The following is a 14,467-nucleotide window of genomic DNA, read 5'->3' as shown; positions in this document are numbered from 1 at the left end:
TCGGCGCATTGAAAATATAACTATAAAACCTTGTTTTTTGGTTGCTTTTTTAGCAAAACAAAACAAAGTTTCTCAAGTTATGCATATTTATTATTTTTTTTATCTGATTATTTTGCCTATTTCCATCTTTTACAATTATTTAACTACAGAACTTTGTTTTATACAGATAATGCATATAGTGCACCCGTGGCCGAGTGGTTAGCGTCTCATATTATCATGCCGGGTGTTCGGGTTCGATTCCCGTTCTGGCCGGAGGATTTTTCGTCAAAGAAATTTCCTCCGACTTGCACTGTGGTCACGCGTATTCTAGAGCTTGCCCCTCGGAATACATTCAAGGCGTGTTATTTGGCTTAAGAAATCTCAACTAAGTATTAATGAATGACGCGAGTTAATGCATATGTTGAGACGGCAAAAGTTCCACAGGGAACGTTAACGCCATTCAAGAAGAAGATATATCGCACATATTATCAGCCAAAATCTAAAATTATTTTTTATTTGAAAACAGATAAATATTAACTAAGCTTCTTACAACTGCAATCGATATAAGAACGCACAGGCGCAAATTAACGAAATACCCTCAGTTTCTATATGTTTGCATGACTCCACCCATAAATACAAATAGAATAATCATTTTCCTTCAACTTACTGTATGAACTAATTTAAATCGTACGCATTTATTTCAATAAAAAATTAATTTTATATCTCTCAACATCCGGGGCAAAAGGAGCCATAATTCTCGGGGTAAAAATGCCATAGTCGTAACTTCGAATTCGATCTGTCAAACGCAAATAGTGTAATCGTGGTTTGTAAATATGAACGGATTTCGTTCCGAAACCAGTGGCAGATGGAAACTATGGTTGTTGCCGTACATTCTGTAAATCATGGACACGAGCTGCGGAAATATAGTTTGCCCAGAAGAACATTGGCCAAATATGTGCAGAAGTTAGGCCGTTTTAAAATTGTGTTTTCTAAACAATAGTAGGAGTAAGTCGTGAGTCACATCCTTAATATGCAGAAGTTATTTTATGCACTGACAACACACGACATCCAGAACCTAGGGTATAAAATCCCAGAGTGAAATAATTTAGATCACTCATTCGACAAAACATCCAAATTGGACGGAAAAAATTGACTTGCCGGTTTTCGTGAACGCCACCAGAACTTGAGTTTGCGTTCTTTGGAACCACCGTGAATTTCACAGTGGTTTTTTCATCAAAAATTATATTTTTATAAGATTGGCACTCTTGCCCTGTCCAGGTGGCATTCTTGCCCCTACTGGAAAAATACAAGCCAAAAACATCATTTTTGTAGATGAAACATTTTCATAGTAAACATAACTTTTGAACAATTTGATGCATATCTACACCTAAATAGAACCTAATTGAACAAATCAGCAAAAAAAATGGAAAAAATATAACAAAAGAGCATTCAAAAACGCGTATTAGCTTAAGGTGGCACTCTTACCCCGGGTTCCCCTCAAAAAACCTAAATTTATGTTACAGATTTTACACAGCTACAGTACATAATGAGGTGGAGTAGTATTAGGCGTATGTTATTTCCATTCAATATGAAGTGTATCTAGAAGAAACAAAACAACGGTTTCATGATGGTCTGTGTCGAAATGCTCATGAAATCTTGCAACTGATTGTTTTTAACGGAAAACATATGAATTGTGACTTATTCCCATTAATAAGGTGATAAAAAGGTCCAGAGAGCGAAACCCCGACTATCCATTTGGTCGATTCATCACAAATGAGAAGTAAGCAAACGAAAACAACGCGACGGATGTTAAATCGATTCGACACAGAAATGCGATGATATAAAATTGAATGAAGAGCCAAATTGTTCATTCGCCACGTCGATTAGAAGAACAATTCGCTTCAACTAAGAATGAATTGACGAACGCGAAGAGTGAAAATAACTGATAACGAGTGATGTTCGGCAGCGAATGCGTTAATTGTGACTCAAGGACTCAAAAACAAGAGAGAGGAAAACGTTTATAGAAATAGACCTGCTCGAAACGAAACGCCTGAGAGGAAAGTTAGTTTTTAAAAATGTTGGACCCTGGTGTTGACAAATTGACCAAAAAATTATAGTTGTCTATATTGCAAAGGATTGTTAGGAAGTATCCAAATAAAAACAATGCTAAAATCTCATAAAGTAAAGTAAAGTAAAGTAAAGTAAAGTAAAGTAAAGTAAAGTAAAGTAAAGTAAAGTAAAGTAAAGTAAAGTAAAGTAAAGTAAAGTAAAGTAAAGTAAAGTAAAGTAAAGTAAAGTAAAGTAAAGTAAAGTAAAGTAAAGTAAAGTAAAGTAAAGTAAAGTAAAGTAAAGTAAAGTAAAGTAAAGTAAAGTAAAGTAAAGTAAAGTAAAGTAAAGTAAAGTAAAGTAAAGTAAAGTAAAGTAAAGTAAAGTAAAGTAAAGTAAAGTAAAGTAAAGTAAAGTAAAGTAAAGTAAAGTAAAGTAAAGTAAAGTAAAGTAAAGTAAAGTAAAGTAAAGTAAAGTAAAGTAAAGTAAAGTAAAGTAAAGTAAAGTAAAGTAAAGTAAAGTAAAGTAAAGTAAAGTAAAGTAAAGTAAAATAAAGTAAACAGAAGTAAAGACTTTCAAGCGGGTACTCATATTGATAGATTTTTGTGATTTTAATAGTTTGCTTTCGAAGCACTTTGTTCAACTGGGAAAGAGGTAATAACGCTCCGAACTTTGCACCTCAAACGAAACGCTCTCGTTTTAGAAATTTTAAACTTACATGCGGCATGCAAATCGACGCTGTGCCCACACCGAATAAAAAAGCATCGCTCTGTGTGATATCTATTATTCATTGATTTTTCATTTCAAGACTGCTGTCTGATAGTTGGAGCGAGACGACTGGAATGATGATGATGTTTAGAACTATGAAGGCTTTGAAATTCATCAGTTCATTTCCATCTAGCCATGAAAAAGCCCAACTTGGAAAACTAAACTAAACGCCCGGCCTTGGGAAAGATAATTTCGAAAGCCTTGCTGTCGTCCGATCGCTAGCTAGATGACTGATGAATGGTAAATACTGTAATTTGAAATCGCGAATGGCATGTTTATACCCAATTAATAAAATACGGCGGATCTGCAATATTTTCTCTAACCACATTGTCCGTAGAACAAATACTGCATTTTCATTTCGAGCAACCGATTTACGCTCGTCTGGTTAGCAATGATATTTAAATTTTGTACCTCTCTGATACAAATGCGGCCACGGGAGGTAGGAAAATCCGTATTCTTCCAATTTACCTTGCGTTAAATCATTTATGGGTTAGAGAGTGAATATTAAAACTACTCATAAAAAAGTGATCTATTTTCTGATTAATTATTATGGAAAGGCTTAGTCTTATGTCAATGAATAGGTAATGATTTCTAATTCGTATTTTCATATCCATATTTTCATTTTTTCACTAATGTGAACAGGATTAACCTTAATGATCGGATTAAATGTAAATACTGTTACTAAAAATAATACTATCATTTGTAAAATACTATTTTTTTGTTAAAAATGTTACAATTTCTCTAAATTATCTCTGAATTCAAAAAATGGACCATCTTTTTTCTTCACAACGAAGAGCTATAATTTGAAAATTTAATCAATGATTCCAGTTGAAAATAAGGAAGAATATAGAAGAGTGATATCCAATGTATGACATAAATTAGTATTACAGAGGAACTTCGATATAACGTACACATTTTTAATGAATGAATTTCGTGCCAACTTGTCTTAAGCACCATCTCAGATTGCAGTGAAACGTAGTGGGTGTGAAGACATTGGTCATTTGCGCAACTTTGTATAATTGAAATCTCCAAAAAATTAGACTACTTTTTGAAAAGTTGTTTTCTTAATTTTTCACAAAAAATCCAATGCTAAAACTATAATAACTAAACAATTTTGGTCAAAGAATGAAATATAGGAAATTGTTTAAATTTTCATAAAAAATACATTTTTTTAAATTACACTATAAAAGCGAAAAGTAACAGTGCCCTTCTTTCAATGTATTGGAGACTTGTTGGTAGTTGTATGGACTATTTTTTTTAAGTTTCAATGTCAAGTTTATTTGTTCGAAAATATTTACATATTTAGTTCACTTCTAAATAAAATTCTAAACTAGCGATGTCCATTATTCCGCTAGCCTCATCAATGAAATTAGCATGTTTTACGAAGTTTCTCAATAATTCATTTCTTTTTCTATGATTGATGTGTTGCAATGATGGTCTCAATAGGTCCTCACAGGATAGTTATTGCCATCCCCCTAATGTTTTTGTCATTTTGCGCTGTATTCTTCCCCAAACTGCCGCAACTAGAGGGTATTCATACAATTTTCGTTCAGAATTTGAAAAAAAAAATGTTTTAAAAAAACGAATTTTAATTTTCAAAACATTTGTATAGTATTTTTTTTATTGAAATTTTGTTTGTTATTTATTAATGGAAGCTCGAGCAATTTCCTACATTACATTGTCTGATTAAAATTTGGTGTCTCTTATAGTTTTTAGGTTGGAATTTGTTTGAAATTTTAAGCTTTTTTAACTTTTTTTTAAATAAATTTTCTCAAAAACTTAAAGACCTACAAAATTTCAGTTAAAGAATGATAGATATATAGGAAAAATTTAATCTTTCATAAAAAAACAAAAAAAAAATTAAAATTAGATTACATTATTCCTAAAAATTGAAATGAATTTTTCTTAACTTTTTTTTTAATTCTGAACGAAAATTATACCAATAGTCCATACAACTATTAACAAGTCTATCAAACATCGGAAGATTTCCATGTATTCAACTCGTATGTTTATCAATTCAGATATTATTTTACGACTCTTTAGTACAAAATTCAGTTTGAAATTTGTATGTTCTTGACCCGGAAAAGACCGATGGTTTGTATAATTTTGTCGCTGACTAAAGCAATATTGAAGAGAAATCGCAAATGACATCATTTCTACTCTCGCCCGCCCCCTACTCTCGACTCAATTACTTATCAACTTATGTTCTATTTCTTTATTTTGGCTTAACGTCTTTGCAGCATGGCCTGATTCACAATTTTTCTCCAATTAACTCGGTTCGTGGCTATCTCTCTCCAATTCCGCGGGCACTCCGTGCTCACCATGTCAATAGTTCGGAAAGCACACGAGTACTTCCGATGAACTTGAGAGATCGACAATTCCACGTACCGAGTTTCCAATCGTTAGTCCGTTTTCGTCGCCTGGGTCTGTGTTGATTAGTCCGGTTCAAATCTTTTTGTGTATCGTTCGTTGCTTGGTGTTTTTAGTGGTGCGCAAGCAAACCATTTGTCATGACAATTGTCATGCGAAAATGCGAAAACAGAATAGAAACTGAGAGAGGTTGGCGTCGACATCATGCCTCATACCGTATGTTTCTATTCTGTTTTCGCATTTACGCATGACAATTGTCATGACAAATGGTTCGCTTGGTGGTGCGGCTTGCAAGGCCTGCGACCAACCCCACTATCTCGCAGGAGAACCATCGTGATACTGCTACTTCACGTCTCGAGTACCACCAGGACTGGGCGAAGACGCTTATAGCGGCGTTAATTCGCTTAGAGGAGCTGTTTCCGGGTTTTTGTGGCTTTTTTTGGGGACTGGCAATGCCCAAGTCTCATCCCACCACACCCCAGACAGTTCCTCTTTACCAGTGCAAGCCAGAAAAGCGATCTATGACGATGGAATTTCTGACCCGAACAGAAATCGAACCCGAACCCCCCATCTTGGCAAGCGCAACGCTTACCACTAGGCCATGTGGACCACATTGTTTTATCATCTAACGCTTGCAGAATCAAATTTCACCCTCAAATTTCAAACTCAATAATAAGGATTTAGGAATAGGATGGAGCGAGTGAGGTAGTTTGGTTTGATAAGACGGGTAAGAATCAAACAGTGATATCATTTCATTTGAGAAATTGGTAAAGAGAGAGCATTTCCAATTATTCAATAAATAGCTTCAAAAAATATATTTAATATTTTATATTTAAATATATAAAAAAATATATATTTTCTCTATTGCAATAAGTGCATAGAAAATTCTCTACTGGCTGATGCAAATAAATATTGTCGTGTTATTAGTGATCAACATCATTCGTGACATGTTAATTTTTCAGATTCTCATTTTAAACTCTATATCTTTCCTGTTGAACGTAGTTCTACGACTTAAATCCGAGGAAAAGCGTTCTGAAAAATGAATAGTTTTTGTTTTTCATATTTTAGCTTCGAGTACTTACTTAACGGGGAAATTTCATATTTAATTTTATGCTAGGTAACTCAAACTAATTCCGGCACTTTCGTATTAGCGTCACCGGAGCTGAAATACAATAGATAGTATTTTTATTGTTCGCACTGGCATTCAAATATTATTTGTATTGTTGTTGCCTTGTTGTACGCAGTGTTTTGTCATTTTTTAGTGCTACGAAAATGCGTATTTGGGATGCGTATTTGGGATGCGTAATACGTTTGCCCGCTCGCTAACGCTCGGTCGGACCTACCTAAAGGATCGTCTCCTATGTTTCAAACTAACCGGCCAATCGATGGAACACAGGTTTGCTTTCGAAAGCCGCCGCTTCCGACGGCGGGTCGGCGACCGACTCGGATTGCGTCACCTCGGCGGCTTAGGGCCGCCTCTGTACCTTATCCTCGATTGATGGAGACTACGTCCCCATTACGTTGCTCTCAGGATAAATTTCATTACGAAAAAACATAATGAAAATTGCGCTCCTGTGTCGTTTCATACTTAAATACCGCAAATCATCGCATTTTCGTAACAATAAAAAAAAACAAAACACTACAAACAACAAGGCAGCAACAATACAAAACATATATGAGTGCCAGTGTATACAATAAAATTGCTATCTATTGTATTTCGGCTCCGGTGATGCTAATACGAAAGTACCCTAATTCCAATAAGTTTGCTCTCTTTCGGATGAAAAGTTGTCTCAGCAAAAATTCTTGTTATGAAAAATAGCATTCTGGATTACCTCCACCAAGTTTAAGAAGTTTTCAAAAAATCGGGAGAGGGCTAGGACAGAATCGACCATTTTCCGGCCGTTCTACCTAATCACGATATCATATTCTACTAATCCACTAAATCTAAAAATCGTATCGTAAATCGTATATTTCACCACTTTTCCCCTTCTCTCTCTAGAAGGCCCTTGGTAGAAGGCAATGGACAGGAAAGTTTTAATTATTTAGCCCGTCTCCGTCGGAACAACTTCCCTTCGGGAACCCACCGACTCGGGCAAGTTAGTAAAACAGTGCACGTTTTGCATATAAACACACACCATCACCCCCAGAGCCAGAGTTGCACCAGAGCTGCCTCAACACTTGTTGTTAATTGGAATTGATTTTTCTTCCGGCTTTTAATGTACGCCGAACGGCAAATAAACATAAACGAAGCGAGTTCGAAGCAAAGCGAAGAGTGACGTTTTGAAGCTGCCCATCCGTCAAACGACGATACGATGCTACAAAATCTGATCATTTATCATTATAAACGCCCACATGTTGCTACAATGTCGCGCTCGTGCGCTTCACTACTCCCAATCCCTCCCATTAGAGGGATTCACGGATTTTCCGTAATTGTAATCCCCAAAAGATGACGCATCAAGCAGCAACCGATCGTGCGGGACCCGATGATTTCATGACCCTTGCGCCCAAGAGACACCCCGCGCACCGATGCGTGTGTGTGAGCAGAGGCAATAAAACAACTCTCAGAGCTATAAGTCTCTGTTTGAAGTCTTATATATTGATCGAACGAAATCAAAACAACAAAACAAAAAAGAATCTCCATCAGAACAAGTTTTTTTTTTTCACTCTCTCGAATCCGGCATCGCCTTATTCGCTCGCTCTGGATCTGAACCCATAAGCATCTTCTTGTATCCTAAGCATCCGTGGCCCGTAACGGTTTCTCCCACGGGAGTGTTGACTCGTCAATATTGATATACCTACGGAGTACGGAGTTTGATTTTTTCTTCCCTCTGTTCGGAATACAGGGCTCCCTAATACCCATTCGTTCACGGTTCTTTTTGCTTTCCGTGCCCTATAAAGTTAATGATTTTTGGGACATCAATCGATGTGTCGTTTTCTTGGGAAACAAGACAATTTTACATTCGATACTCTAGTCGAACAGGAATTACTTTGAACCACATCCTCTGGAGGATGAGTGTCTACAGACGGGATAAGCACAGATTGAGAATGAACTGTGCCTTCTCACGATTGCCCGACTTCTACGCAAGGATGCCAGGTGATTTTTTTTCAGATGTCTTCACATGGTGCGAAAAAATGTCTTCAAATGTCTTCACAATCATATTGGTGGAAGCTAATATTCATAAAATAATTTTGAACAATCTTTGATATATTATTCAATGTTTATTTCATTAAACTTTCTTTGATGTTTTGAACTTTATTCCAAAGAATATATTGTGCAACTGTGAACGAAATTTGATGAGTTTAGAAATGATAATAGACTTGCTAATCCGTTGATTTTGTGAATATCACCCCAATTCTTCCACCAAAAACGTAACCATGATAAGTGTTCTATTAAGATGAGCTCAATTGCCAAAAAATAGAATGGATGACTCTTATTTATCAAACAATTTTTAGAAATAACTCAACTTTGTATGTCAGCTTTGAAGTTTTGGTTGTAACACAAACCATATCCATAAAACTAACTATTCAAACGGTATGTAACCGGAAAACTTTCGATTTGTGAAGTGGTCGTAAAAAAAGCGAGAGAATGTCACTAAGACAGAAGCCTTACTTCTTCTGACGATATTTTTGACCAAAAATAATTATTTTATGGAATTAATATCTCCTAAAAATCCATATGCACTATCATACTGAAATGACTTCACTTACTTAGGCATGATCAAAATCTCTTCACAAAATCAAGTGTCTTCACAGTAGGTCAAATGTCTTCAAAATGAAAACATGTCATCAAACCTGGCACCTCTGCTTCTACGATGATATGAAATGAGAGATATTGCCCAAGATGAGAGAGCGAGAGATCGAAAACGATTCCGCGGTGATTGCAAATCCGCGTTGACGGCATCGAGCTTCGTGCTCCGCCTTTGGGAAGTGATGATCACTATGTGATGATAACACACTTTGCAAATAAAAATTCCGAATGAAAATAAATTTTCAGTAACAAATATGTATTCTATGTAAATGAAAATTACATTGTTTCGCATGCGGTAAAAAAATCTTAAATGAAAGCGGAAATTGATTTTATATTACAATGATATTTCGAACTGGAATATTATGAAATTATAAAAATAATAGTTTATTAAGACTTAGGGCTATATGTTTAAAGTATTCAAATAACACCGAGTAAACATTTCCATTCAAAATTTAACAATTGAAAACTGCCTTCGCACATGCTAATCTGATAGAGTAATTTGTGTCTCAAGTCGAGTGGAGCTTTGGCACAAGGGGCGGAATTGTCTAGTTGCACCCCTCTCTCTTTGCTATCTGTATATGGTGTATGTCGAATGGTATTTGTTAATGAAGGGGTATTTGTGCACCCCAAAAATTGTGTACCCGGAGGCGGTCGCACCCCTCAGTCGACGCCACTGGATACAATTATAGCCCTATCGATGGTTAGTTACTGAACTGAACTAAATATACACATAAAATATTACTAATGTGAATGTATGTATGCATTCTAGAAAAATACCCTAAGTATTAATAAGCGAATAGATTTTTAAAACTTTCCTGAAGATTTATTTATGATGGAAGAGTTTTTAATTTCCTCAGTTCATTCGTCTTGATAAAGGCCAATTTCGAAAACTAATCTGAACTTTTGGCCTTGAGAAAGGCAATTCCAAAAGCCTCGCTGCTACTAGCTGGATGACTGATGAGTCATAAATGTCTCATTGGTAACTTTTTTCTGAACGATAATTTGATTTTCGTGAATTCATCGATTGCTTCCGGGTTGCAGCGCATTTCAAGTCGGATGTGAAGATGATATTTTACAGTGGTGAGCAGAGTTGCCAACTATAATTTTCCAAAAACCGAGAAGAATGAAGTAAAAATCAGGGTGAAATCAGTATGGTTCATATTGGCCTGTCCGGGAAGTTCGTTGCTGATTTTAAGGAAAAATAAAAGAAAAGCATTATTTTTAAAGGCAGACACACATTTATTCAATTTTATATGCACAATTTTCTTCCACAATCTTTCGACATTTTTCCAGCACCTTCAAAACTCTTGCTTGCTTGCTAATTATCTACCACTGTTTTGATAAGCCTCCAAACATTAGGGTGTAATTAAAAATTTTCACCCTAGAAAGGCTCAATCTGTCGATATACAACTGGAAGTTTGTATAATAAAAAAGCTTTGTATCATGCTGCTTGTTTCTGCGTTTCTGCGAAAAATGCTGCTTGTTTTTTTAAATGATTTGCGAATCGTTCGCGTTCCTCACTCAGTGCAAACATTCATTAATCGGCCCTTGTCAGTTTCATTCTTAAGTTTCTATAATGTTTATTCTCGCCGGCAATATATACGTAGTTAACTATGCGGTCGTGACTTGAACACTTCCTTTCTAGTTTTTTAATTATATTCACTTAGCTTGAATCTTATTAGTTTTACATCAATATAAAAAATAAACGAAAATAAAACCTGTTTTCCAAGGTATGGAAAAAATGGGAATTCCGCCGTCGCGACGGCCAAATTGGTCGAATTGCACCATGAACAGTTGCCCCATCCACCGTATTCTCTAGATTTGGCCCCGTGCGACTTTTTTTGTTTCCAAACATGAAAAAGTCACTCGCCGGGCAGAAATTTGAGTCGAATGAGGTGGTCATTGGGTGCTCCCGTGGCCGAGTGTTTAGCACCACACCTAACATGCCGGGGGTTCGGGTTCGATTTCCGTTCTGGTCGGGGGAATTTTTCGTCAAAGAAATTTCCTCCGTCTTGCACTGTGGTCACGCGTATTCTAGAGATTGCCACTCAGAATGCATTTAAGGCGTGTTAATTGGGATAGAAATCTCAACTAAGTACTAGTAAAAATGACGCAAGTAATACTACGTTGAGACGGCGAAGTTCATCTAGGAACGTTAGTGCCATTCAAAGAGAAGAGGAGGTCATCGCCGCCACACAGTCCTACTTTGCAGACCTCGAGAAAACGTATTTTTCAGATGGATTAAAGAAGTTGGAGCATCGCTGGTTCAAGTGTATCGAGCTAAAAGGAAACTATGTTGAGAAATTTTGTTTTTTTGTAGGCTAAGTAGTTATCGGACTGCCCTCGTATATAATGGAAAAAATGAAGACTATATAATCTGGTCCGCCTTGTTAAACAAGACGGACATTGTGCGATGTTCTTTCAATAGTAGTTTGTAGTTTGGCGACAACAGTTGGGTGCGAACTTTTGCTCACACTGCTTTATATGAAAAGAAGCAAACGGACCTCTCATTTGTTTTGCATGAGTATTGTGCAAAAACATACCAATTAGAGATGGGCAAACCGTTCACGAACGGTACGAAAGAACTAGTTCGCCGAAAAGAGTGAACGAGCGATCGTTCTTTTTCAAAGAACGATAGTTCTCCCCACGAACTGATTGCGAGCGAACGGTTTGTGATCGAACTGATTCCGTAAGAACGGTTTGCGAGTGAACTGTTTGAGAGTGAACTGTTTGTGAACGAACTGTTTGTGAACGAACTGTTTGCGAGTGAACTGTATGGGAAAGAACTGAATGTTTTGGAACGAACTGTTTGAGAACGAAGTGTTAGCGGGCAAATTGTTTGCGAACGAACGAGTACAGCTAAACTGATTTGCGCTGGGCGGAATGGATAAATATAACGAGAACGCTTGTAAGGAAAATAAAACGATTTGTCATTAATGAGCAAAATGCATGTAACGCAGGGTTTATTTTGTTAATGTATTCTCAATTTTGGGTTAAAAATTAAATTAGATTTTCGTAGTTTTAAAAGCAAACCTTCATATACATATCATATACTTTCTGATTATCAGAGAAAATCTGAGGGAAGCTGGGGCGATTCATGGATTAGGTAAACATAAAATTTTATAGTGAGGGCATGTTGAGAAAAAAGTTTTTTCGTTGCTTTCAATTCATTGTTTGGCCTATTGCGTGTACGTGTTATCGTGATTGTTTGTATGACTGATTGTTAGTGAAAATCGCTGCTGATTTTTTTCCCTGAATGAACATTATGAAATATGATCTTACATGGAACCTGTGTGTTGTCCAAAAAGAGAATATGAAAAATTGCACATGTTTTGTGCACATCAAATTATTACATAAACTTTTGTCGGTCGATATACATATTTTCACATACAGTTTGCGACTTTTAATGAAGCAGCTTATCTTTCCCCACTAAATTTCAAAAATATAAATCCCATACGTACACTATCCAATGCAACGATATCAATTAATAGCTGTCTATTGATGTTGGGTTCCAGCCAACATTCTATGTTGTTCTTAATATCGCTGAACGATAGAGCGAAAGAACGGTTCAAAAGAACTGATTCACTTAGATGAACGGTTAGTGAGTGAACCGTTCATCAAAGTGAACTGTTTTGCCCATCTCTAATACCAATAGTAGCAACTTGTAAAATTCAACAATTCTTCCTCGTAGATAAGTCGGCGGGTAAAGTTGGCAACACTTGACGGCGACGCGAGCAAAGCGCAGAGAATGAGAGCAGCCCCCCATCGAGACACAGCTCCAAAACCACAACATGTTCGATAAGGAGAAAATCGAGGGAGAAAGAAAGAGAGCACGCGCGCGAGATTGGGTGACACTGATCAATTATTCATGTGTCCGTGAAGTAAGAAGAGAAACACTGTACGGGGAGAAAAAAAAATCCTCCAGTCCTAGATATATGTGATCCGACTGATAAAGGAGTATTTTTCGATAATAAAAAATTGAATGAAGCAGATGTCTCACCATCAAGAGGCATCAGCAGCAACAACAGCAACGAAAACGCGAACAGCACTTTTCACTGCATGGGAGTTCAGGATCGCCTAGACATTTATTGTACTCTTGTTAGAATTATCACCATTATCACACATACAGTTCACAGCCGCAAACGCAATCGATTAGTTTCACAGAGACGCACTTGGTATCGATTTCCGTGGCACGAGACTCATGTTGACATGGGCACTATATTCCCGCATTACTCGCACAACTATTACGCACAGTACAAACGCACCTTGAGCACCATTTCGGGTATTTTTTGCTTCTATCCTTCAACACCACAATTGGAGCACCACCCTGCGGAGGATTTTTACGAGGTTTCCGTCGGACACCAGAACCCGTTTAACACCTCGCGTTTCGCAGTGCTTTAATGCACATTAGCACCAGGCCCAGGGAAAAATGGTTTGCCAGAGCTCAAATTAATTTTTCCTTCCTTCTGGGGACAATTTTTTCTAGCACTCTGTTCGTCACTGTTGATAAACTGAGAGTGGTTTTCCTCCCTTTTGGTTCTGGCCAGTCTAGCCTCCGCGTAACTGCGTCAACTCTCGGTTCGATTTCGCTCCGCACTCTGCAGGCTGCCTCCTTCGCGAGATGTTCCTCTCTGATCTCGCGGAGAAGATATCTGTGGCGAGCGGGAGCAAATTGGCAGTGTTGCCAGGCTGAGAGGACTAGGACCAATAGCAGAAACGAAATTTTTCCTCTCGAAACCGTGCCCAGCCGAGCGAATGCAGGTGGTTTCCCTTTTTCCATCCCCATCCGATAGCGGTTTCATGAACGTGAGCCATTTGGAAGCCATGATTTTCCAGGATATCGAATCGCTCGCTCCGTATGCACACATGCTCTCACGCATATAAGATGGAAAACAAACAATGTGGGGTAAAAATTAATGGCAGGAAACGGGAACATTGTGCCGTAAAGGTGTACGAGCGGGTCACTTCCACAACTCCAGGTGTGCTGTGCAATTGTTCATCGAGAAAAGGAAGATTTGGCGAGGCATCGAATGGAGATGTTTAGCAGATTTTAAGCGGTTGCGTTTGTTTTTGCGCCTTGCGTATTTGGTGAAGGAACTTCGTTCAACTCTGTGTGACAATCGTATGTTGTCGGTTGTTTTTGATTAACCGGTTTCTGACGTTTCGAAGAAATGTCACCGTTTGTTATGTCTTAATGTCCGTGGGGACCCTTGGTATTTGATCTATGAAACCAAATGCCACGTCGCTCCATTGGTTTGATTTTTGCGTTTGATATCTGCGTGGAGGCACCGTCACCCAAAAATGAGTAACACTCTCCCTTTCTAAATTGAAGTACAGCGTTTTCCATTTCGGGCTTCCGAAAGTATACAGCCCTGCGCTGACAACCGTTTGACATAGCTGTCAACCAAAGCGTCATATCGTTAGTTGAATGTCTGCCATTTTACAATATGGATCGTTTTAGCATCGCACAACGTGTTAATTTTGTTAAATTATACTATAAAAATGTTGAAAACCCGGCAAATGTTTTTCGAGCATTACGGACGGATTTTGGTCGTC

At 37.4% G+C, this 14,467-nt stretch overlaps 1 protein-coding gene across 7 annotated transcripts in view; it reads right to left on the bottom strand.

The window, feature by feature from the left end:
- The window catches only part of LOC129762868 (calcium/calmodulin-dependent protein kinase type II alpha chain), a 154,059-nt gene that overhangs the window by 17,896 nt on the left and 121,696 nt on the right, over nt 1–14,467 (bottom strand). Inside the window, exon 1 of one of the 7 annotated variants that reach the window (XM_055761436.1) lies at nt 12,912–13,453. The exons of 5 other annotated variants lie outside the window; for them this stretch is intronic. The gene's annotated coding sequence lies outside the window, so the exon portion shown is untranslated. Of the gene's footprint in view, nt 1–12,911; nt 13,454–14,467 lie in introns of those variants that run through there. One more of the 7 variants, XM_055761438.1, reaches the window with a different exon arrangement.

Source organism: Toxorhynchites rutilus, chromosome 1 (genome assembly GCF_029784135.1).
Source record: "Toxorhynchites rutilus septentrionalis strain SRP chromosome 1, ASM2978413v1, whole genome shotgun sequence".
Lineage (NCBI taxonomy): Eukaryota > Metazoa > Arthropoda > Insecta > Diptera > Culicidae > Toxorhynchites > Toxorhynchites rutilus.
This window is presented reverse-complemented; position numbering and strand designations above follow the sequence as displayed.